This window comes from Piliocolobus tephrosceles, chromosome 4, assembly GCF_002776525.5.
Source record: "Piliocolobus tephrosceles isolate RC106 chromosome 4, ASM277652v3, whole genome shotgun sequence".
Taxonomy (NCBI): Eukaryota; Metazoa; Chordata; class Mammalia; order Primates; family Cercopithecidae; genus Piliocolobus; species Piliocolobus tephrosceles.
In genome coordinates this window covers 68,977,190-68,999,389 of record NC_045437.1, presented here as the reverse complement: position 1 = coordinate 68,999,389, position 22,200 = coordinate 68,977,190, and the positions used below count along the sequence as shown (strand labels likewise).

The following is a 22,200-nucleotide window of genomic DNA, read 5'->3' as shown; positions in this document are numbered from 1 at the left end:
AACAGAAAGAAAGAAAGAAAGAAAGAAAGAAAGAAAGAAAGAAAGAAAGAAAGAAAGAAAGAAAGAAAGAACGAACTACTCTAGGTGCACATATTATTTTGTTTCTGAAATTGGTTTTAAAATATCTATGTCAGAGTTCATTTCTAGAACTTTATCTCTGGAAAACATATGTTCACTTCTCAATATAGGAAAATGGAGATTGGAAAAATGAGGAAAGATGAGGTTGGAAAATGATTTCCATGCTTATCTCTCAACTTCTTTTTTCAACTTCCCTTTTGTCATCTCCATATCTTCACTGATACCTAGGAATCTCTGTTACATCACAGTCTTCAAAAGCTTTGCTCGCAGCAAAGTAATTAAGACATTAGCTTTCAAAAGTATATGATATTCTCTCACAAACGTGTCTACTTTTAATAGGGCAAGCTATGTAAAGATTTTAAATCTTATTCCAGAAATACCACATCTACTCTACCTATTTATGAGGACAGTCAAGTCTCTAGACCAAGACAGAAATTCATAGTTCAGAAATAAATCCCTGTAGGGCTTTTCCACCGTCCCAATATGTCCCCTACTGTCCTGATTTTAGCAACAAAAATTCTCCATCCAGAAAATCCTTCATTCCTGAGTAAATTGAAAGATTGGTCACCCTATTTCTATCTGTGTGTCTTTTTTTCATAATTGGCTCATAATCATAGCAGTCACAATTTTGAAAAACTTTATTTTACTGAATTCCTCATTGCTGTTTTCTCATTTTTAAATAAAAAAAAACTTGTTAATAAACATTGGAAATACACCAAAAAGGGTAAACAATAAAACAGTAACCATTGGCAGAAATAGTCACTATTAAAATCTTAATATATTCCTTTCCAATGTTTTTTCTGTTAATCAAAAAAAAAAAAAAAATCAGAGATTTGCCTCTGTGAACTAGATCTCTTTTTATCTTTAGATGTTATGTGACAAGTATATAGCTCAATCATCTATCCAAACTTCTCTTCTACAGACTCCCTGCCAATTAACCTTCTCCTATGAAACTGTCATTTCTTCACATAGGATAAATAATGGTTATTGACACACAAGCTTTCTTAGTTACATTGCAATCCAGTTGTGCGTCCCTAAATTTATACCAGTTGGATTTCGAATGATCATTACTAAAGAGGCTTGGTCTTATCTCTTGCAATTTGCTTCTTCCTTCTTAAATTCAGTTCTTGTAATGTAACTATATTTTGGGGGTATCTTTTTGCCTCATATTCAAATTATCTTTCAAATAGAGGTACATTTCTATATTTCTGTATTTCTATATTGTATATAATAGTATAGAAAACAATAATGAGATTATAGCGTACATAAAAGTGTTGAAGTATAAATATGTAATATATAAATATATATTAAATATGTACAAAATATCTGATTAGTAATAAGATAATAATGTATCTACCTCTGAGTTTTAAAATTAGGACTTTGAAATACCAGCAAAGGCCACCTGCTTTGACCAGCATCTCTTTTCCCTACCTGCTTTAATCATGCCTTGGGTCCTGACAAATTTGCCCCCAGATCCTTCTCGAATTACTCTCCAACTCTATTCCATGTTTCAGGGAAATAACATTTATTTCCCAGTCTCCTTTGCCGTCCAGTTTCCCAGCAAGCTATCCAGTGAGGGTCCAGTGAGGGATGCCATAAAAACCTGCCTCTTTTCTCTAGGGCTACTTCTCACCAGATAGCCCCTCCCTCTGTGGACCCAATTCCCATTAGCTCTAGCAACCTGCCTGAAGTCCTGGCCTCTTGGCTTTGATAACACCTTCTCCCATTATCCTTCTAGTCCTAGGGGCAGTACTGGTTTCTTGGTCTTGAGTTGCTGACTCACCAAGCCTGGTTTGGCTTCCATCACGTGTGTAATCAATCACCTGTATTAAATCACCTCTGCTTGAAAGACCAAGAATAGTTTCTGATTTACAAGCAAACACTGAAAGCTATTCTATTTCTTGTTTGCTAAACAAGATTTGTCAAAGTTAAGTATTTCGTTTTATCGAATTTACCTTTTGCCTTTCCTACAATGATGATTTGCTTTTCCTCCTTTAACTTGTTAATGTGATGAATTAAACATAGATTTTTTTCTATTCTTAGAAATCCTTGCATTTATGGAATAAATACAATTTTCATACTATATCATCTTTTTTATAGATTTCTAAACTTAATTTGTTGACTTTTTTTTAAATTCAAAATGTTTGCCTTTAGGTTCATGAGGAAAGTTGGCGTCTAATTTCCCTGTCTTACACATTTCTTGTATAACATTGGTATCAAGGTTGTATTGGCCTCATAAAATGAACTAACAAAAGGACCTTGTTTTATTCTGGAGTAGTTTTTATAAAATGGAAAAATCCATTTCTTGAAAATATTTGATAGAACCCACCAGTAAAAATGTCTGGGCCTGCTGGTTCTCTTCTTCTAAGAAGAATTTGGAACTTATAATTAAAGCTCTTTTAATATGTTAGAAAACTTTCCAGGTTTCCTTGAACATTAATAAATTCCAATGATGAAAAACCCTCAGATATCAAATATAACTTTAAATATAACCTTTCCCGAATTCATTTTTTCTTTTGCATATCTGATTAGATACTCTAATTTTTCAACCTCTATTTCACATATCAATTTTCCTTTCCTACTCTGTACTGTCTTCAACATAATTTTTTGGTCTAACTTCCAAGTCACTTATTTTCTTTTTGGTTCTATTCAATATTGTGTTTAACCTGTCCATTGAGTTTTTAATTTTCATTATGTTTTTTGTTTCTAAAAGATTTCTTAAATTCAGTTTCAATGTGCTTAATATAAGATACATACACTGTCTCACATTTGTATTCCTGGCACACCTCATTGAGTTTTTAAACATATTAAACATAGCTTTTATAGTTATGTAATCATTCTAATATCTGAATTCTTTATGGGTATAATTCTGTTTCTGCTCATGATGTTTATTTCCTCATGAGTTTGTAAGAGTCTTACTTTTTCCTCATTTTGGGTGAAATTTTACCTGCGGCCTTTCTTTGAGACATGGAGTGAATGTGGGTTTCTCCAAAGACACTTTGCCTTTGTGTTGTGTTTGGAGGTAATGCCAACATGTGATAACTATAAAATAAATTAACAATTTGATGTGTGGCTTTTTTTGAAATTATACTAACAGTGAAAATTTAAACCACAAATTCATGTGAAGATGGCCTTGTAATTTTTCCTCTAAATAGCGCCGAGTTTGAGGCAGGAAAATTTCGTGGTTGTCTCCCCCTGAGGAACAGGTTTTTATCTAGTTTATTCTTTCACTGAAATTATAGTCCTTTGTATCTCTGGCTTTCAGCAGTTTTCTCCTGTAAGACTGTTATACTGAGCAGGCACTAGGTTTTGTATCACATTCTCTCATATTCCAGGCAGTCATAAAAATTGAAGATCAGGGTACTAGGGCCAGGACTGTACTTATGGAAGCCTCTGGTTTGGGAGTCTGCATACCTCTCTGGATTTATGTATTCTCCTTATGCTTGGCTTATGCAGCTCACCTTAATTTCTATTCAAGTCAATAATATACTTTTGAAAAATGACATGTACATTTTATCTGGTATTTGTAGAGTTTATATAGCAGGATAGTGATTCAGCAAATCTAGTCTACCACAATGCTAGGAATAGAATTCCCTAATTTTTGAAAATATTATATCAAATCACATTTATTGCCATTAATAGTCTTATAAATGTGCTTTTAAGTAACTGCATTTTGTTATAGCTCATTGTTATTGTATATTTAACTAATTTGCCCCTACCTCATGTTTTTTGGAAGTGAAGGTTGTACTCAACTCACTATGTTAAGTAATACTACTACACTAAACATCAATCTATACAAGCATTAATAATGATTTCCAAGAAAGTAGTGAATCGTGGTCATAATCATCTTTGAGGCTGATGGTACATATTCTCAAATTGCATCTCAGAAATAATGACACCAATTTGTGCTCTAATCAACCACATATGAAAGTATCATGTTTCTGTTCTCCAACCAATACAGCTACCACTGTTTTTATACCTACAAATCTGGCAAAGATGTGAGAAGACATCTTATTGTTTCAATTTATATTTCTTTGGTGACCAAGGTACTAAATTACTCAATGTACTAAATTACTATTTTCCTATTTATCATCCATTTCAAACAAAATGTAAACCATTTTTTAAAATTTTGTATTAATGCAAATCCTAAATCACTACTTTATTTATTCAATTTCCTAAGCAAAATTATATGTTGTCCCATTTATACATTTTATATTAGATCATTCTGTCTTATGTTTATGTCCTAAAAACTGTCAGAATTATATAATAATTATGAACAATTCATTACAAATAATGTCTTTATTAGGATATTTCTCCATAAATCTAAATTTCATCAATCTTTCTTTAAATAGCTCTACACAATTTCCTCTTGTATTATATTAATAATTGCAGATACACTTCTTTTTGCTATTTCTATTAATTCTTTCCTATTCCTATTGTCTGTTAGAAAAATCCCATAAAATAAATAAAAATTTTAGTATCAGATTCTATGATATATTACTTCTTATTCACAGCCTTCAACATTTTAAGAATTCAGATTGACCTTTTCTCCCATTGTTATTTCAAGTTATCAGCATGTCAATACTCGGGAAATCTCATCAAGTGTTTAACAGTGCATACCTTACTGACTCATTATTTATTTCAATTTAATCTTTCTTATTTTCATTCAACTTTTTTCTCAGTAATATATGACTTTTTCAAGCTTTTTATTGTCTAATGCATTTCTCGAAATAGCAGCCATAACCCTTATATGCCCTCTTTCAATGACAGCAACAAAAATGTGCTAGGCTTCTTGGAAGAAAATAATTATACCAATTTAAGAAGGAGAAAATTGATGTACTGATAAACAAATGGGCATCTTAGGATCATGTTTCTCACAAGTAAAGCAGTTCCAGAAATTCCTAGGACCCTAATGGGTTTTATTCTAAATAGGTTAAACAAACCACTTAAAAAATTGTTTTCTGCAATTCTCTAATATTGCTTATAATTGTCCATATTTCCGTGTTTATACTTGCCCCCCCCCCCCCTTTTTTTTTAAATGGAGTTTCGCTCTTGTTGCCCATGCTGGAGCCCAGGCTGGAGTACAGTGGCTTGATCTCGGCTCACTGCAACATCCGCCTCCCAGGTTCAAGCAATTCTTCTGCCTCAGCCTTCTGAGTAGCTGGGATTACAGGTGCATGCCACCACACCTGGCTCATTTTTTGTATTTTTAGTAGAGACAGGGTTTCACCATGTTGGCCAGGCTGGTCTCGAATTCCTGACCTCAGGTGATCCACCCGCCTTGGCCTCCCAAAGTGCTGGGATTACAGGCGGGAGCCATCGTGCCCAGCCTTATACTTGCCCACTTTTTGATTCTAATACTTTGCTACACAATGAGGGATTCTGGGACCAATACCATCAGCTTGACTTGAGGGCTTGTTCAAAAGCAGACTCAGAATCTGCAGTTTATCAGGATCCCCAGGTAATTTGTACATGCAGTCTAGTTTGGTAGATCTGCTCAGGCAGACTGGAAGACTCTTCTGTCTGCCTCACGTAAGGTACAGGTGACATAATTAGATAATCAAGCATAAGATCACATTTTTTAATGAGAAAGAGACACTGGCTATTATTTTGAGAGGCAAAACAGGTTATTCAGTCCCAGTTTAAAATGAAGATGACAGCCAAGATCAAGATTTTTCATTTGAGATGTGCCTGCGGTACAATTACATTTGCTGAATGAAACTGCTTCATTAATTAGATACAGGTTTCTTCTCTCTTCTTTTTGAGATGTAGAGAGGACACAATAGACTCATGAAACTTAAAGAACTTGATGCCAGCTAACAAAACATGCTATCCTGCCTCTTTCATTTCACCATATTGCTTTCTTGAAAACATAGTACAGAGTCAGTTTAGCGTTGAAAAAATCCATTCTCCTAATTCTAAAAAAAAGGAGCCAGCCAGGCATAGGGGGTTTCTAAAAATACAAAAAAAAAAAAAAAAAAAAAATAGCTGGGCATGGTGGTGCATGCCTGTAATCCCAGCTACTCGGGAGGTTGAGGCAAAAGAATCGCTTAAACACGGGAGGCGAAGGTTGCATTATGCTGGGATAGTGCCATTGCACTCCAGCCTGGGCAACAAGAGTGAAACTCCATCTCAAGAAATAAAAAGAAGAGAGAGAGAGAAAGAGACAAACTGTAATTTCATTTCAGAAGTTTTATAGGATACTAATTCCAATTTTTTTTCTTACTTCATTAAAATGTAATTAGCAGTATGTGAAAATTTCCATTTATCCTCCATCAGTAGCCTCTCCTTCCAATTAGTATAAATTTTTTCTATTAACTTTGTGAAGTGGGATTCTTGTTTTACACATACCCCTGGAAAGTATACTTAAACTGTGGGACCCTGGGATTTTATATTTCCAAATAGAAGATACGATCCTTTTGTATCACAAAATGTACTTAAGATGTTTTGGATTATATTTAAATATTCTTGAATGAAATAGACTTAGTGATTGAAGCCAATTATTATATTTTTCCACACCAAAATAAATGCAATAGGAAAAGATGACAGTTCTATCTAGTATTCCTGCTTCAATATTGCACAAATTAGAAACATACATATTCTGTTATGTTACAGGGTCTAGGGCTCTGGAAGGACAAGGCTGAAGTCAACTGAGATCGTGCCACTGCACTCCAGCCTGGGCAACAGACTGAGACCCTTTCTCAATAATAATAACAAAAGTAAAAAAGAAATATAATATTTAATAAAGATATGCACACACATGGGTTTATCATGATACACATGAACATGTGTGTACAGTTTAAAAAAATGAGTAAATCTAGAAACCTGTATTGCCTCAATAGCTAGCTGAGTACTTCAATATGCATGTTTATTTCAACAATTTTGTGTTAAGCTTCAGTGGTAAATAAACAGAGTACACTGACCATAATGAATGCTTCTTTTGATTGGGGTTATCACTACACAATTTAAATATGATATAGTTGGCTGGGCACATTGGCTCACATCTATAATCCCAGCACTTTGGGAGGCCGAGGCAGGCAGATCACCTGAGGACAGGAGTTCAAGACCAGCCTGACCAACATGGAGAAACCCCATCTCTATTAAAAATACAAAATTAACCGGCATGGTGGTGCATGCCTGTAATCCCAGCTACTCAGGAGGCTGAGGCAGGAGAATCACGTGAACCTGGGAGGCAGAGGTTGTGGTGAGCCAAGATAGAGCCGTTGTACTCCATCCTGGGCGACAAGAGCAAAACTCTGTTTCAAAATAATAATAATAATAATAATAATAATAATAATAATAATAATAATAATATATCACATATATAATAAATATATCATATATATGATATAGTTTAGAGTTAAATACTGGCTGCTCTTGGGAACTTTGAGGTATTCTGAGGGATATAAATAACACGAAGAGAATAGCATATTGGCTTGCAGCAGATTAGAGTCTGCTACCTGTGTGAATACTTGCTTTTCATGAACTATGAGGATCCCCTTAGCTTTTGAACTATTTCTACTTGTGTTTAAATTAGCCTTTAATTTTGGGATTTGACAGCCTCTGCCCTTCTGTTCCACTTAAGTGTGGCTTTTCCTACTCTGACTCACTTTGATTCTTGACCTCTGAATCTTATTCCTATTTTACAATAAATATACATGGCACATATGCCAATGAGTAGAGTGAAAGAGGGAAAAACTGCCAAGGAACTGTGTTTATTTTTGTTCCTTTCACAAATCAGACACCATAACAGAAAAAATATAGGAATATGTGCATGTTCAGTAGCCTTCAATGAAATTACACTGGTTATTACAAAGTGTTGGATAATCAAAAAATTTTTTTTTTTTTTTGAGACGGAGTCTTGCTCTGTCGCCCGGGCTGGAGTGCAGTGGCCAGATCTCAGCTCACTGCAAGCTCCGCCTCCCAGGTTTATGCCATTCTCCTGCCTCAGCCTCCGGAGTAGCTGGGACTACAGGCGCCCGCCACCTCGCCCGGCTAGTTTTGTGTATTTTTTAGTAGAGACGGGGTTTCGCCTTGTTAGCCAGGATGGTCTCGATCTCCTGACCTCGTGATCCGCCCGTCTCCGCCTCCCAAAGTGCTGGGATTACAGGCTTGAGCCACCGCGCCCGGCCTATGGATAATCGATATTTTTTAAAGATTCAATAGTCCCTTCTCATAATTTTAGAACTTTGGGAAGTAATAATACGAATGTATTTTTAGTTGTGTCCTTTAGTCTTTTACTGTTTCCTCTATGCGTGGTGTTTGGTTTGTGTGTGTGTGATAATTATTATAAGATCAGAGGCTAACAAAGGTGTTTATCATGACCTTTAAAAAAAAAAATTTTTTTTTTTTTTTTAAGAGACAGAGTCTTGCTGTGTCACCCAAGTAGGATGCAGTGGCACCATCTCAGCTTACTGCAACCTCTGCCTTCAGGGTTCAAGTAATTCTGCTGCCTCAGCCTTCCAAGTAGCTGGGACTACAGGTGGGTGCCACCATGCCCCACTAATTTTTGTATTTTTAGGAGAAACGGGGTTTCACCATATTGGTCAGGCTGGTCTTGAACTCCTGACCTCATGATCTGCCTGCCTCAGTTTCCCTAAGTGCTGGGATTACAGACATGAGCCACCGCGCCTGGCTGCATGACATTATAACTTGTCTCATATACTCAATTTCCTGACCAGTTCAAGCTTATCTTTTGCCTACCTCTGCAAGATTTGAGAGCAATTAATAGAATAGCTCATAGTAGCTCTATTAAAAACTATCTCGTTGGTGGCGTGCGTTGGTTCACGCCTGTAATCCCAGCACTTTGGGAGGCCAAGGTGGGCAGATCACTTGAGGTCAGGAGATTGAGACCAGCCTGGCTAATATGGTGAAACCCCATGTCTACTAAAAACAATACAAAAAGTAGACGGGCATGCTGGCAAGTGAGAGTGAGACCTCGTCTTGAAAAAAACAAAACAAAAAGCAAACAAACAAAAACTAATTTGTCATCAATCAGTTTAATTTTTTAGAAAAGATCCTAGTGAGATTATTTCAGATTATATCATGAAAATCATTAAATAGATTACAGAGCTAGGGAACAGAATGAACCCTTCCTACTCTTAATTATCAGTAATATTGTATTCACAAAAAAATATGATTGAGGCAAAATCTCTTGCTGCCTATCCAATGGCTATTTCGCACTCCTTCTTGATAACAGATCGCTGTTAATGTCTAGAACCTTTGTCTTAACTGATGAATCATGAAGGGGTCTGAGCTTATCATGTAATATTATTTCCCCTTTCCTTGCGATTGTTTTAGAGGCAGATCTATTATCTAAATTTGACCTCGGAGATATAAGAGAAAATAAGTTGAGAAATTATGGGAAAGATTTTACCCCTAATAAAAAAAAAGGCTATATCAGAGAAGGATTTTTTGTCCTTTCTCTACCTTTCTACTTTGGAAATTTTAAATAAATGTGGGCTTATCTAGAGCTGTAGCAGCTATTTACAAATAACTGGGCCTCATGATGAAATTGAGCACCTTGAGGAAGGCAGAGTTTAAGAATGAAAAGAGCACTTCCGGCGTAGCCATGGCGGCTGACGCTACTACCAACCCGTCACAGCTGCTACTGTTAGAGTTTGTGGACAAATGTATAGGATCAAGAATTCACATTGTGATGAGGAGTGAAAAGGAAATTGTTGGTACTCTTCTAGGATTTGATGACTTTGTCAATATGGTACTGCAAGATGTCACTGAGTTTGAAATCACACCAGAAGGAAGAAGGATTACTAAATTAGATCAGATTTTGCTAAATGGAAATAATATAACAATGCTGGTTCCTGGAGGAGAAGGACCTGAAGTGTGAATAAGTTTCCTTGACGTATGCTAGATTCTGTTTTGTCTTTTAATGACAAGAAAATGGAATTTTTTTCCCCACCGTCTAATGTTTAAATCCCATAAAGCTAAGTTTCCCGTTAAAGGGAAGTGCTTTGAAGATGTGTACCCATTTTTGTAAGTTAATCATGATTATCCTGGAAAAAGAAGAAAATAACATCTTTGAAGACGAAAATAAAGGTGTTTTCGGTTAACTATCATTTTATTTATTGTACTGCAGTAGCCCGTGGAACAAAGATTGTGGTTATTTTGCCACTTACTTTTCTGCCATTAGATGCTTATTTGCTTTCTCAATTACATGACCATTTGATTCTCAAACAAAAGTTGTTCCAAACAAAATGATGAACTTTGATTTGAACAGGTGCATTTAAACAGCTGGAAATGATCACTTAGAAAATTCAATTAAAATGCTGTTGTTTTGTAATGAGGATTTTTCTACTGATTTCAAATTCCATGAACTCCTATTGAAAACAAACAATATACAGGTAATATATGCACATTGTAGAAATGCAGGAATTATTGGAATTACTCTAAAGATATAAATTTTATCTATTTGCTTATAAAATTGGTTCAGAGGGTTATTACCTTAATGTAATTATTACTGAATTACCAGGAAATTAGTGGAGACAGAGCTTTAAGGTAAAGGATACTAAAAACAGCTAAGAACTCTAGGACTCGGGTAAAATCAAGGAACTGATAATAAGAGCATAGAACTGTATAAATTAAGTCGAAGAACTATTAAAAGCAAACAGGTAATATACACACATTGTAGAATTATAGGTAAGCAAAAAGGAGAAGGTTGATCATGCTTTGCTGTATGTCTTCGTAGACTTTCTCAGTCTACTCTCAGTACACATTTTATTTTACTTGCTTTTTCTGATTATACTGTTTTTACCCTCCACTTAAGTCGTTTTTTGAATTTAAATGGTGAATATCTTTCTGTGTCAAATATTTCAACATTAATGTATACATAATATCGAATGGATTTACTATAAATTATTTAGCCTATTCTTACTGACCACAGTAGTCTAACTAGATCTTTATACACTTTTATTTTTCTAGAATAAACTCAAAAATGTGTAAGATTAAAAAAAAAAGAAGAAGAATCAAAAGAAACTAGGTTTTCAAGACACTACCGAGATATCAAGCAGACTCTTGAGACCAACTGTCTTAAGACTTCTTGTTGCGTGAAAATCAAATATCACTATGTTATGTCACTATGTTAGTAAGGTTTTCTATTTCTTTCAACCAAGCACATCTTAACTAGGATAATCTAACATGATTAATTATGCATCATAATGTATGGACTTGTCAATATGAATTTTCCAATAGTTCTCTCGTTATTAGCTAGACGCTGAGTAATTTGTTTTCTTGCATTAGAGTTACATTATGTTAATTTTTATTATGACTATTTCTATTGATATTCTCTTTGATTTAAAATCTTATGGTTGCCCTTGCTTGCAGGGTAATCTTCTAACATACTTTGTTAGAAATATAAATAAAATATATTATTTTTGCTAATGTCTGGGACACACCTCCCTTGAAGGGTCAAGATATGCCTTCCAAAGTGAAAAATTATGGCACTTTGCAGCCCTGACCACTAATCGAGAACTTTGATGCTTTGGATTTTGGAGACCTCATTTTATCACCTGGTCCTTTTACTTTATGACTTGTCATGCTGCCACCTTTTGGTGGGATTGAGATCAAGATAATAATTTCCAACTGGTCAGGAATATTGTGCTCCTTTGTTTTTATATCCAGATGCAATAGAACCTCTGACACACCACTACTATGGTTCTTAGGATTTGAAACAAAATGCTTCTTTCTTTTACAAAATAAATGTTTTCTTTAAACAACTCTTGATTGATCCTGGACCATTGTAGAAACTGAAGTCCTACCAATGCAAAAAAATATATATATATATATATATGACAACCGAGCTGCTTATCATGAAATAAGTGTTTTCCAGTTAACTATCCTACTTCATCAGCAGGAAGGAATAATAGAATCTACACCTATGTCTTCATGGGAAGTTCTCTATGGCCAGTTGATTAGTGAGGGAAAAATTCAGCCTGATTTACAGAAGTTACTGTACAACATCACGGCAACAGCCAAAAGTAGATTGCTTATGCATTATAACCTACTTGAATGCAATTTTAAAAGAAATTCAGCCTATGTAATTGGTTGTCCACGATGTCTAGCAGAAAAGATATCATTGATTTATATGTGGCAGCTAATAATTTGTCTAGATAACTAGGGACTTGGGGCTAGGCCTGGTGGCTCACACCTGTAATCCCAGAACTTTGGGAGGACAAGACAGGTGGATCGCCTGAAGTCAGGAGTTCGAAACCAGCCTGGCTAACATGGTGAAATTCCATCTCTACCAAAAATATGAAAATTAGCCATGTGTGGTGGTGTGCGCCAGTAGTCCCAGCTACTTGGGAGGCTGAGGCAGGAGAATCTCTTGAATCCGGGAGGCAGAAGTTACAGTGAGCCAAAATTGTGCCACTGCACTCTTGCCTGGGCAACAGAGCAAAACTCCCTTAAAAAAAAAAAAAAAAGATAATTAGGGACTTGGAAGGACAGATTGTAGGACTGGTGACAATGAGTTTTGGGGAAAAAATATGTAGATGAACCACAGAAAATAAGCCAGAGTGTAAGAATATTTGTGCTTAATATGAATGCTATTAACTATCATCAGGAAGGTTATCAAATAGATATGAGGGTATGAAACAACCTCTTTAACCAGGCACTACATTGCTTGCTCAGAAGGCTAATAAACAGCAACATTGGTGCTAGTAGTAGAGAATACACATAGGTTTAGCAACATGTTGAAGTTTACCACTGTCCCTTACCAAAGCCCATTAGCTGTCAAGACTATTAGGTGTCCAACATACAAGCAACAAGGACCAAGGTTAAGCACACAATAACATATCCTGGCTGAATAAACAGTCACCTTTTGTCAGACTCATTGATTTTACTGGCGGTCCTCTATGATAAACGCAACAGGGAATTTTGTAAGTGGAATCTACATTTATCCTTGAATTACATTTGCTTTACCTGACATCATGTTTCTCTGATCACTACTCTCCATTGGTACATTGAGTGCTTTGTATATACTGCCATAATATCCTGTTCTACATTGCTTGTATTCAAAGAGTTTGTTGTATAATAAATGAGTAGTATTTATTGGACTTACCTGGTCCACCATTTATCCTATCACTGACCAAAATTATTATTATAGAATGGCAAATATTTTATTAAAGACTCAATCACAGTGCCAGGTGGAAACAATGGCTTAAAATGTTGTACTCATGCTATAGGATGTGGTGGTGTATCCTCTGAGCTAGTAACTAAGTATAAGCTTGTCTGGTGTCTCCCATATAAAAAATACAACAACCTTTGATCTTTGTTATGAATGTTGAAGTGACTTCTTTTTTCATTACATCTAATAATCCACTCCAAATACTTGTCTCTTGTCTCTGAGATTCTGAGTTTTTGCAGAATTAGTACCCAAGGGGAGATTCTTAGCAGTATTCCATTTTACGATCCATCGTTCATTAGAGGATGAGAGACTTCTATCTGGCCTTTTAGGATACCTGAGACCTTTAGACGAACAGTCAAAAATTTTAAATTTAAAATGCGGCTACACTGTTGCATGGGGTAGTAAATTTTGACCTTAAAACTGTGTTATATTCATACAGTGGAATATTATTCAGTGATAAGAGGAAAAAACTGTCAAGCCACAAAAAGACACAGAAAAGACAAATACGTTTTGCTAAGTGAAAGAAGCCAGTCTGTAAAGGGTACATACTGTAATTTCAACTATACGACATTCTGGAAAAGGCAAAACTATAAAGACAGTAAAAAGATCAGTGGTTATATTTGCAGATGCCGCCGCCACTGGGAGCCCTGTACTGTCAGCCATGGTCAACCCATCGTGTTATTCGACATCACCATCCACGGCAAGCTCTTGGGCCGCATCTCCTTCAAGCTATTTGCAGACAAGATTCCAAAGACAGCAGAAAACTTTCGTGCTCTGAGCTCTGGAGAGAAAAGATTTGGTTATAAGGGTTCCTGCTTTCATAGAACTATTCCAGGGTTTATGTGTCAGGGTGGTGACTTCACATGCCATAATGGCACTGGTGGCAAGTCCATCTATGGGGAGAAATTTGATGATGAGAACCTCATCCTAAAGCATACAGGTTCTGCCATCTTGTACATGGCAAATGCTGGACCCAACACAGATTGTTCCCAGTTTTTCATCTGCACTGCCAAGACTGAGTGGTTGGACGCAAGCATGTGGCCTTTGGCAAGGTGAAAGGAGGCATGAACATTGTGGAAGCCATGGAGCACTTTGGGTCCAGGAATGGCAAGACCAGCAAGAAGATCACCGTTGCTGACTGTGGACAATTCTAATGAGTTTGACTTGTGTTTTATTTTAACCACCCGACCGTTCCTTCGGTAGCTCAGGAGAGCACCCCCTCCACCACATTTGCGTGCAGTATCCTAGAAATTTTGTGCTCTGGCTGCAATTCCCTTCGACTTCCACGTTTTCCTCATTCCCTTCCATGCCTAGCTGGATTGCAGAGCTAAGTCTATGCTTATGAAATAAAAACTAAGTAACAACAACAACAACAAAAGATCAGTGGTTGCCAGGGGTTTGGGGATGGGTAGGGAGATAAATAGTTCTGAAACAGGTGATTTTTAGGGGATTGAAAATACTTTGGTAATAATGTAATGATGGGTACATGACATTATGCGTTTTGCAAAACTCATAGACCTATACCACACAAAGAGTGAACCCTAATGTAAACTGGGTGTGGGATAAAGGTGAGAACTCTGTACTTTCTGCTCGATCTTTCCACAAAGCTAAAACTGCTCAAAAAACGAAGTCTATAATTAACAATGACCATGGCATGCTCACACAAATAGATTATCGAGGATATTTTTCTGTCAGGAATGAATATTGGGTCATCTCACAAGGTAAAACCCTGACTAGCAGAGGTGTTAGCTGAGGGCATATGGCCATAGATGCCAACAGTGACCTGGTGGCCACTTGTAGAAAGGAGAGCCTTGACATCCAAACACATTATTTCTCTTGTATTGTCATGTGCATACTTATGTATCTTAACAAGTTTCCTTCTTTCCTCTCCATTTATCCCTCTTTTTAAAACAAGGCTTATTGAGGGTGATTAACGTAATTTTTAAATGATATATGGCAGATTGTCAAGAGAGTATACTGAAGAACTTCATAGAGGAATGAACATCACCCAGAATTCTTAGACTCAGAGTACATGCTGTGATGGAGAATTTTTTATTGTTTCATTGTTCAAGAGATTGCAGGTACATGTTCAATTATTAGAGAAATAGTTGCACTCTGTTATAAGGAATCCTGGGTCTTTTGTGTTTACTTTCAAAAGAGGAAGTTTATATTGATATTGAGCAAGTTAAAGCATGAATATTTATTACTTGATGTTGTTTCTGTGTTTGAGGAATTCCTCAGCCTATCAGTTTTGACGAAAACAAGAAACCACCTCCTGTTTTAGAAGCTAAAATGCCAAATGCTTGCTTTCTCAGCCTCCTTTGCAGCTAAGGTATAAGCATATGATTTAGGTTTTGCCAATCTGTTTGCCAGTGCTGAATTTTGACTTCAGAATTAATGAAAAAAGAAGCAGATTCAGTGATGCTTTTTCTTGTTTCTGGTGGAGGCCATGTAGCAGCTGCTACAATATCTGTTGCACAGCAAACAAGTGGGAGTGGAGCTGGTGGCTTCTCAGTTAGTCTAGGATTGAGCAATTGTTGCAATTGCTGCTCTCTGCAGCTTCAGCATTACTTCTTACTGGTGGTGACAGTGGTTTCCTCCCTGGATGAGTTCTACAGCATGGTTTGGGGTACATTTCCTGGCTGCCTAGCTTTGATCTGGCTTTCTAGCCTTCTCAGCAGTTCTACAATCTCCCAACTATTTCTGTGATAACCTATTTATTGTTAATGTCAGCCATAATTGGCTTCTGTGGTTTATACTTTTAAAATTCTGAGATATACAAATGTAACAGATAGCTCAACAAACAGATGTCTTTTTAAATTAAGATATATTCTGTGTCACATGAAGTACAATGGACAAAATTCAACAAATTGAATTGAGCTAAAGACTAAAGATATATTAAGCCTGGCTGGTCTTAAAAATGTAACTGGATACAGCCGGGCATGATGGCTCACGCCTATAATCCCAGCACTTTGGGATGCTGAGGCGGGCAGATCACCTGAAGTCAGGACTTTGAGACCAGCCTGGCCAACATGGTGAAACCCCATCTCCACCAAAAATACAAAAATTAGCTGGGCGTGGTGGTATGCGCCTGTAATCCCAGCTACTCTGGAGGCTAAGGTAGGAGAATCACTTGAACCTGGGAGGCAGAGGTTGCAGTGAGCCGAGAACATGCCACTGCACTCTAGCCTTGGCAACAGAGTGAGACTTTGTTTCAAAAAATAAAAATAAAAATAAAAAAATAAAAATGTAACTGAATAGACCTCAGATTATTGAATCAGCAGAAAATAATTTAGGTAAAAACCAAGTAATAAACTAACATTCTAAAAGGTTTAGGATTTGGAGGCCCAAATGTCTTAGCTAAAAGTGTTCATTCTAACCTCACAGGAAAAGTGAAATACGGAAATATACAGAAAAATCTTAGGCAGCATTTTTCAATTTTAAGAAACAACCATTTACAGTTTTTCAATAGGCATTACATTAAAAAAGAAACATATAATTAATAAATATGAAAACTGTGGATATAATCAACACATTTATTTTACTGCTTGAAATGTTAATATGTGCTGTCTCAAATATCAACAGTGTACACGTGAGAAATAACATTTTACAGAGATTTTCTGCGACAGAAAACAGCATCTCATTAGACATCCCAAGTTTTTCCATTTGGAACACACGCCCATTCCCCAGTATACTAGGGGTAATAATAATTTATAGAGTTTAATTACTTTTTACTACTAGAAAACTAATTTTATGTTTGGCACAAATTTCTGAAATGATATTCCACTGCAAAGAATAATACCTACATATGGCCAGAATTACTTTTTTTCTATAACATTAAGATAATACCGGACAGCCTGGGCAACAAAATGAGACCTCATCTGTACAATAAATAAATAAATTAGACAGGTGTGGTGGTGGTGAGGGTCTGTAGTCCCAGATACTCAGGAGGCTGAGGTGGCAGGATCCCTTGAGCCTAGGAGGTCGCGGTTGCAGTTAACTATGATCACACCACTGCCCTCCAGCCTGGGTAACAGAGCAAGATCCTGTCTCAAAAAAAAAAAAAAAAAAAAAAAGAGATAATATTGGTATAATTCAGGGTTTTTGCCTCAATCCCCTTGCTTCTCCATTTGACCCTTCCTGACTCCCTGAGGAATTTTAGTTTGAATTTTTGCTGTAGTCCAGAAGTTAATTTAAAAGATCATAATAAAATTTCCACCTGCCTAGATATTACTTGTTTGTTACACTTTAGTCCATGATTTCTATTGTCATTTACATTACCCCAAAAATATGACCTGCTGAATTTCTGCTGTCATGAATTGACTAACATATTTTGGGCCTAAAACCTTTACATTTAGAATCTTTTTGTTTGGTATTTGAAAATAATGTATGTCCTCCATTTATTGGTCAAAAGCACTGCCTATTTCTGTGCTTAATCAGAGAAACTTTCTAATAGTTATTTAATATTATTTATGTTCATTCGTTTGTTGTATATAATGAGGTTAATTTCTATGATATTTTTATGTCATTAATATAATAAAAAAATGTGTCAACTTTTCTCTTCCAATGAGTCTTTGGGTTATTAATTTTTAACTCAGGTATCAAGCTTGTAAAATGTTTAATGGCTTATAATAGTGTCTAACACATAGTATCCACTGAGTTCTGATAACTCCAGTTTATCAGATTATCTTTTTTTATACCATTCTCCAAATGCAATGCTATTTGGTTTTATTTTTATTTTTAAAAAATGTGTTGCCTGTTTTGAGTCTCTAAAAGTATGAAATGCTCAGTATTTTCCAAATGTATTTGAACATGGCATGTTATATTTATTAAAAAGTTAACAAGCAAATATTCCCCTAAACACTCTAGCAAATACTACTAGTACAGATGAATTATGATTTAACATTATAGTACATTTTAATGTATTAGGTTAATTTTGGTTGCAAAAAATAAAAAGCAAAATTCAAACTGGGTCATATAACAAAGAGATTTTGAACAATAGTATAGGCTCAAGATAGTTTGATGTAGAAGTTTAATAATGACACAAAATAAATGCTTCTTGTCCTCCCTGTTTCTTCATTCTACCTTAAGTGGTATAGATTGAATGTTTGTATCCCCCTAAAATTTGTATGTTTAAATCTAATCGCTAGTGTGATGATATTTGGCAGTGGGTCTTCAGGGGATGATTAGGTCATGAGGACAGAGCCCTCATGAATGGGATTAGTGCCCTTATAAAAAAGACCTCAGAGAACTTCCTTGCCCCTTCCACCATGTGAGGACACAGCAAAAAGACAGCTATGAACCGGGAAAAACCAGTGAGGACCCTGAATCTGTTGACACCTTGATCTTGGACTTCCTGGCATCTAGAACTGTAAGAAATAAATTTATGTTGTTCATAAACCACCCAGGCTGTGATTTTCGGGTAAAGCAATCTGAAAAGACTAAGAAATTAGGTCTCAGTTTTATTCTATGGCTTGAAATATCATGTCATGAGTAGACAACTTCCAATCCTAGTACCTCGTGTTTCCTCTGCTGCATTTGGAAAAAAAGCATTTCCCCCTTCAATCATGGAATGAAAAAGTTGTACTTCATTCTGATTTGACTAGCAGAAGGCACATGCTCCTTCATGCACCAATTACAATGACCAAGAATTGGGCATGGGACTCATGTCACTTAAACATTGTGAAGCTGAGAAATTCATTGTTTGATTAGGAGTGTGTGAGAGCAGGGAACACTGAATGTTTGAGATACCACCACGATGTCCACTACATGTATTTCCATTTCAGTAAACATTTCCATTAAGATAATGCTAGAACAAAATCAGAGGAGTAGATCTTCGTGTCCCCAACTTTTGTTGACCTAACAAAGTGAAGTTGCTTCAACAGGACAGTTCTGAACCACATTTATGCCTATATGTTCAGTCCAAATTTAATAAGCAATTTTCAGGTCCATATGTTTAGGATATTTCATTTGTTTGGTTATGCATTATATGTATACATGTTTTTAACATACACACACCTCTACATATATTTTGGAGGCCTTTACACAAAAGTGTTTTCCCTAAAGGGAGAAGAGAAAAGATGGATGGAGAAGTAAAAAAAAAAAAAAAAAAATGCATTTGCATTTGTAGTATTTGTATCTAAATATTTTATATTATAGATGTATTAATGTTTTTATAATTTTAAACACTACTTTAAAACAGGGAGATGGTTTACCTTCAAAAAATTTGGCTCTCAACTCAAAGTTATCAAAGTATATCCTAGACTTAGTTTGCTTGTCAGGCTTCTACATGAAAATTTAAAAGGCTCCCGCATTTCAGAATGAGCCTAACATATGTAATTGCAGTCATTCACTATGTTTACATTGCCAACCAGATACTGACAGAGAGAGCTACAGAGTGCCACAGACAGCTGGCAGCTCCTCTGTTTGCATTAGCTTCTACTTGCTTCTTCATCTTTCCTGTGTGTCTGACACATTTCATGTTACTGTTTTTAAATGTTCCCTTAGCTACAGAGATAATGTGCTTATATCTGTAAAGGGTCTCATGTGAACCTCTAAATAATCAAAGATTCATTAGCTCCCTGGAGGGCCACCATGATTTCCAAAACAAGTCACAATACCTAAAGATCTAATTGTACAATTTCCCTCAGAAATCGCCTAGCTTTGAGGAAGAAGTCACATCACTCAGCAATGAGTATTATAATTATTCACAGCAGTTTTCCTCATGCTATATAACATCTAATTTACAGAATTAAAGGTAATGTAATTCAAAAGAAAAATAGATGGTTTAAAGGAATGAATGGCCATGTCAACTATTGGAAGCATCTTTGGGTTGAAGCGTCTACGTTCAGGTTTCACCAGTTTTATGTTTTTAATTAATATCCTATTCAGCTTGCTGTAATTTCCATTGAGGTTTTCTAGAACAAGACAAGTCAGAAATTGATCTTTAATTATAAGGTAAGAGCAAACTGCCAAAGAACTGAGACAAATTTTGAAGAAAGAGGTCTATCAGGACTAACTATTTTAAGAGGATGAATACTAATCAGACACACACACACATATGCACAGAGAGAGAGAGAACAAAAATCCTATGAAATACATTTTAAAAAATTAATTTTTTTAAGAGGAATCATTTGATATGCCAAAGAGAAGAGTTAGCAGTTTGGAGATCTGACATTGCTAATCTCAGGGCAAGAAAATAACAAAATAAGACACCAAAGAATTACCTAAACTGTGGAAGATGAAGCTTTCAGAGTTCTCACAGAGAATTGGAATACTAAAGTCCAAAGTTTAAGAGGAGTACTATATTAATGTTTAATTTATATCCCAAATACTTAAAAACTATGTTTCATTGTTATATATATTTATTTTATTATAAAGATAATGAATGCAGTAGAGTTAGATTTAAATAACTCATTGGGTTTAAAATGAGAAATGAAAGTCTGGCTTTTTACTACCTACAGTCTTATCACCAAAGTTAGCTATTGTCAATAATTTCTTGTCCATTCTTGTATGTGTTATGGTTTCTTTCTTTCTTAGAAAGAACTACGCTATACTAGTATACATACTATTTATTCATGAACCTTGCATTTATCATGCAATCATATGTCTTAGTGGTACATAATAGATGTATCTCTTTCACATGCTGTCAGTGGTGACTGCATGAGGCACTGTATAGACGTACCATTAATTACTTACTCTGTGTCATACTGATGGTTATTCAGATTGTTTTTACTTTGCCCTTGCAAACAACAACTGCAATGAACATCTTTATGCATATATTATTCCAAATACATCATAGTGATTGCTGTGTGAGAGAAATAAACACTGTTGATTTTAATTTTTTATTTTTTATAATTTCAATTTTGATTTTAGATACAGTGGGTACATGTGCAGGTTTGTTACATGGGTATGTTGTGTAACGCTGAGGTTTGCTGCATGATTGATCCAATCACCCAGGTACTAGGCATAGTAGTTGTTTTTCAACTTTTACCCCCTCCCTCCTTCTACCCTCGAGCAGTCCCCAGTTTCTATTGTTCCCGTCTTTGTGTCCATGTGTACTTAATGTTTAGCTCCTACTTATAAGTGAGAATATGTGGTATTTGGTTTTCTATTCCTGTGTTAATTTGCTTAGCATAATGGCGTCAACCTGCATCCATGTTGCTGTAAAGGACATGATTTTATTCTTTTTTATGGCTGCAAAGTATTCCATGGCATATATGTACCACATTTCTTTATTCAATTCACTGTTGATGGCCACCTAGGTTGATTCCATGTCTTAGCGATTGTGAATTACACTGCTGATTTTAATAGAAACCACTAATTTTTACGCCAAAAAATTCATCCATGTGCACATGCTCCAAGGCTGCCTGAACATAGCCCTTTTTCTCAGGATTTTAACAGCACTGGGTTTTATCAAACTATAAGTTTTGCCAATTTATTAGTTAAAAAATGCTAACTCAGTGCTATTTGGATTTGAACTACCACCGGTGCTGAGAATCTTTTTACATATTCACTGGCAATTTATTTATCTTTCTCTGTTGTTTATCTTTTTCTGTGTAATAATTGTCCCTATCTTCTACTCTTTTAAATATTAAGTTTTCACTGTTTTATTAATAATTTTTAAGTTTAAAAAGTGACCTTTTGGCTGGGCGCAGTGGCTCACACCTGTAATCCGAGCACTTTGGGAGGTTGAGGCGGGCAGATCACAAGGTCAGGAGATCGAGACCATCCTGCCCAACATGGTGAAACCCCATCTCTACTAAAAATACATAAATTAGCTGGGGTGGTGGCATGTGCCTGTAATCCCAGCTACTCGGGAGGCTGAGGCAGAAGAATCACTTGAACCAAGGAGTTGGAGGTTGCCACTAGTGAGCCAAGATCATGCCACGCCACTGTGCTCCAGCCTGGCGACAGAGCGAGACTCCATCTCAAAAAAAAAACAAAGTGACCTTTTTGTCTGCTGCATATAATTCTAACGA

The 22,200-nt window shown here is 35.9% G+C and overlaps 1 pseudogene; it reads left to right on the top strand.

Annotated features, from left to right (window-relative positions):
- The first annotated feature begins 9,649 nt into the window (after nucleotides 1–9,649).
- On the top strand, nucleotides 9,650–10,007 carry LOC111541564 (annotated as a pseudogene).
- The last annotated feature ends 12,193 nt before the right edge of the window (nucleotides 10,008–22,200 follow it).